The sequence below is a fragment of the Papaver somniferum genome, chromosome 3, assembly GCF_003573695.1.
Source record: "Papaver somniferum cultivar HN1 chromosome 3, ASM357369v1, whole genome shotgun sequence".
Taxonomy (NCBI): Eukaryota; Viridiplantae; Streptophyta; class Magnoliopsida; order Ranunculales; family Papaveraceae; genus Papaver; species Papaver somniferum.
The window spans coordinates 94,194,607-94,199,303 of record NC_039360.1 but is presented as its reverse complement, the minus strand read 5'-3'; the positions used below and the strand labels follow the sequence as shown (position 1 = coordinate 94,199,303).

Sequence of the window (4,697 nt, the reverse complement as noted above, 5' to 3'; positions counted from 1 at the left end):
ATACGTTAACAAGACGAAGGATAGACGTTCTTCAGGTTTGCCTTTTCTGTCAAGAGAATGAGACTACAAGTCATGTTTTATTACAGTGTCAGTTTGATACTAGTGTTTGGACATTATTTCAGGATAAGCTTCAATGGAATTTCACAATGCCTATTGGCGTATGTGTTTTACTTCACTTATGGAATCAGGGAGTTTTGCCAAAGCAACAAAAGTTGATATGGAATATAATTCCAACAGCTATTTGTTGGAGTTTATGGTTGGAAAGGAAAGCCCGAGTTTTTAGAAACAAAGGGAGTAACGCCACTGCTGCCTAGAAGAATGCTATACTTGGACTCTCGTTTTTAAGGATTTTGAGGATGTAAACTTCATTAATGTCATCAGTTTGCCTGAATTTTATTTTGCCACTCACTAAGCAATGAAGTTATTTGTTACTTCTTTGCTCATTTGTTTTGTTTTTAGGGAGATATAAATCTTTTATACCCTCTTGATTAATACAACATTTCTTTACCTGACCAATAAAAAAGAATATCATATATATATATACACGAATGGTTATTCACTTATTTTTATATTTAATTTCTCCACCATAAGATGTGGGTGAATGAACGGATAATATTTCTCTTGTTATCCGAAATCTCATCGTGATATGGTTCTAATCATCATCTATTCACTTGCATTTGGTGATGAAGAATTTAATCCAAGAAATCTAACCCAGGTTTCATATATAAACAAAAAAAATAGACTCTAAAAATTAAATGATACGTCTCAAAAATAGGGGGTACGTGCTTTTTTAATTCTACAAGAAGAAGATAAAAAAACCCTCTCTTCTCCTTACTAGACGAATCAAAAAGAAAAAGAAAAGCACATTGGAAAGAACTTGGAGATCATGATCAACTAGTTACATCTCACTTATGACATCCACAATATGTACGTACTAGATTACTTGTGTTGGAGATCAGTTGCTAAAGCAATCCATGTGAACATAACATGCACGACATATTGTTAAATCATTAATTAAAGTCCACTTTAGAAATGAAATTCGTCGTTAAAGGTCAACTAGGAAATGTTTAATGTCTTCGACTTTCGCCATCAATTCAAGGGGAAAAGACCTAAAATGGATGGAATGCATGGTCCCATGAAAGCAACCAAAGTCGAGTTGAGTAATTATTATATATTTTCTTCCTGGCTCTTTCCGTTTCTCCAAAAGTGTTAATATCGTTTTTCTCGTTGAAACAGAGAGAGCATAAGAATTGAGTATTTGAAACACTAGTAACCTCATTTAACTTGCAGAAGAAACACCTTCCCTAAATCAATCTCGGAACATTGCTCAGCTGGAAGCCATCCAAAACGATGCGTACTCATCTAGACTAGGGTCCCATGGAGCCCCAAACCAATCCCCACCATGAAGCCTAGTCTCATAGTAAAACAAAATCGAAGCTCATAGTGTTCCTCAATGATCTGTATGCTTTTTTGGTATTTTCTTCCAACTTATTGTTTTGTTTCTTGTGATGATGATGTGATCTTATCGAATGCCAAGTAATTCTCAATCAGTGCGACGTATGCAGTTGATTTGGCAACCTCAATCAAAACCAACCAAATGTGTTGGTGTTGAGACTGAATCGTCTGAATCCCTTCAAGCCTCTTCTTCTAAAACCACAAACCCTGATGAAATCAAAGAATTCTCTTCATCTCCGATTCACTCTCTTCATCTTCAAATACTCGAAATAGTTTCTCCTTACACCACTGAGTATATCTGGCAACATGAACCTCTCACTCTTACTGTCTCAAACCCTTCTGAAACTCCTCCTCACTTTCATGGAAAACCAAGTACGGTGATAATCTTGAAGACGAATGGTTTATTGTACTTCTTCTCTTTGAAATTTCAAGAAACATCACTCTATTCAAGTTTGGGATACTGGTGGAGAATTTCTTCTAATTGAAGCTGCGTTTTATCCGCCTAATTGGTTAAACCCTGAAACAAACAAGAGGTGAGCTTAATTTTCCTTCAAACGGCAAATTGATTGATGCTTTCCACTATATAAGATTACATGATAAAGAAGTTAGGGCACCAGAACCGATTCAATTAGCTTAAGGAATAGAATTTTTAGAGTATCCCAATAGATCTAGGTTGAATACGCATCCAGTTAAGGTCGGGGTTCCTGTTTCTGTAGCCAGGGTATTGAAATGTGAACCGTGTATGATTTCGCTAGCGGTAGGGATTTTTTATGATAGAGATGTTGATTCAATGAACTATGCTGCTAAATGTTGGATTAACTTCAACATAGAAGTCACTAACAAGTTGGTTAGGACAAGATTAGGAAATTGATGTAATCCTAAGGGAATTAGAAGTCATCTAGTTCTAAGAAAAGGAAAGACATGTAATAAGGTAATAGGACTAGGAAAAGGAATTCATAGTTCTATATATATATGATCGCCAAAGTTGTGGTTGATCATATGAGCAAGATTAGAGCTTGTGTTTAGTTTTGAGAGATTTTCTAAACATCAATAAAGAGAGTTGTCTTTATATAAGCTAAGTTTCATCTTGCAGTTGCCATTAATATAATGTTGGTTAAACTTCAACATAGAAGTCACTAACAAGCTGGTTAGGACAAGATTAGGAAATTGATGTAATCCTAAGGGAATTAGAAGTCATCTAGTTCTAAGAAAAGGAAAGACATGTAATAAGGTAATAGGACTAGGAAAAGGAATTCATAGTTCTATATATATATGATCACCAAAGTTGTGGTTGATCATATGAGCAAGATTAGAGCTTGTGTTTAGTTTTGAGAGATTTTCTAAACATCAATAAAGAGAGTTGTCTTTATATAAGCTAACTTTCATCTTGCAGTTACCATTACTAAAATGGAGAAATTTGCAAGTGGTGGAACTAGCGAAGAAATTGTGCAATGTATGCACAATTAGTTCAGCAAACTTTTCAAGCACCCAAATGTTATCCAATGCCGTCTAGGAATGATGCTTCTGTTTATGTTGAAGCTGAACTGGGTATGAAAATAGCATGTGGGTTTGAAATGATGTATCAACAAAGACGCCATGAAAATTTGGATGGTAAGGGAACTACTTTCTGGATCAAAAGAACATCGTCGACTCATGGAAAATGCTCAAGAGTATTATAGAAACAGTTCTTCCTTAACCCGGGCAAGATATTGTTATTTTCGCATAAACAGCTTCCAGTTTGCATGCTCTTTCAATTCATTTTGTGCTGTAAGTTGTACTAGTAGTTTCCGTGCTCATCATGTTGGGTGTTTGAATGTTTTGTTTCAGTGAAATGATGAGTGCTCCAGTTAGATGTATTGACGAAATCTTTGCTTTGCCCCACTCCTCTGAAGAATTTAAGGGTCTTGATCTTCCTCCTTCAGGTAATGATGCTTGGCTTTACGATGGTGAAGATGAGTTAAAATTGGCCATGGTGGAAAGAGAGAAAGAGTTGGAGCTCTACAAATTAAAAGAGTCAAAAGGCAAAAGAATATAAAGGTGCGGATTGTTCTGCTGAAAGTGCGGTAAATGACTCTGATATTGTAAATTCAATGCAATCATTTGTCCAAAAGGTTTCGAGCTATGAGGGTGCAGAGGTCCCTACAAACAGGTCTGTAAACTGTCATAGCACCATTATCTACACTATAGTCTATAAGTATGTTTTGTGTCATGTACACATGAACACCTGTATCATGCTTTGTTAAACTCAACGAGCTCAGTGAAGAGCCTCCTTGATTCTTTCTCTTCTCAACAAGGTCGTCCACGACCTGCTTCCAACTTGCTTTGTCTCATGGGTTTACAACTCCCCCAACCTGAAAATGATTCTACTACTCATGCTGCAAGCAAGAAGAATGTTAGATGAACCCTCCACTTCTTATACTTGAGCTGAAACTCACAAATTTTGTAGCCTTACGGTAAACACTCTGTTTCGGCTTCTATGCCGGAATTTATTTGAATGTAGAATCTCAAAGAAGACTTTAACTATTTGTAATGTATGTAAATCAAAATTTTGGCAAGCTGGTACCATTTAATTTGAGCTTCTACTTGTATTGCTGTATTGTCCTAACTTCGTTTTGGGTTTTCACTCTGTACAATTATATTAAAGTAGTTATGTTTTGAACATGGTCTTTAGCATGTCCAGTGGTGTTCTTGTCCTGTATCCGCGACAAGATTGGATCAAATAAGAAAGCTTCCAACTCTGAAGAATTAGCCTGAAGATCAAATATTGATTGATAATTTTCCACACTCCTTCTGTTACAGACTCTTGCTTATAAAGGTGCAAGCAACTCAGCGACTCGGTAAGCTACAAAAGGTATATGATGTTGAGACATTAGGCCCCTTTACCGCTTTGCTGCGCATGCAACTGGTGCAGCTTCGCGGTGTAGTTCCCTAGTAGACATGTGAACAGCTAGGAATTGGTTTCTCTTGCTCTCTGAGAAAGAATGACTACTTTGTTATGGATTTTATGGTGTTATCCTAGGCTCGTCTGCCAAACGAGGGAAGGTTGACGCACAACTAGCTACTGCGAGGCAGGATCAATCTTGAACTTTACTCTGACAATATCAAGCAAGTACAAGGGATATGTCAGAATAAATGAAATATATTGTATATAACAAAATGAATAATCAGAAATCGGATCTTAAGATGTTTTTTCAGAATTGAAAGAACATAGGCAAAACCCTCCAGCAACTTGATACCTCTCT

The 4,697-nt window shown here is 36.5% G+C and overlaps 1 long non-coding RNA gene across 2 annotated transcripts; it reads left to right on the top strand.

The window, feature by feature from the left end:
• Nucleotides 1-1,219: 1,219 nt before the first annotated feature.
• LOC113356853 lies at nt 1,220-3,732 on the top strand. 2 transcript variants are annotated; one of them, XR_003363242.1, is made up of 2 exons: nt 1,220-1,988; nt 3,283-3,732. It is a non-coding gene; the product is annotated as an uncharacterized LOC113356853 (long non-coding RNA). The 2 variants fall into 2 exon arrangements; XR_003363243.1 differs by having other exon boundaries at nt 2,849-3,732.
• Nucleotides 3,733-4,697: the final 965 nt, after the last annotated feature.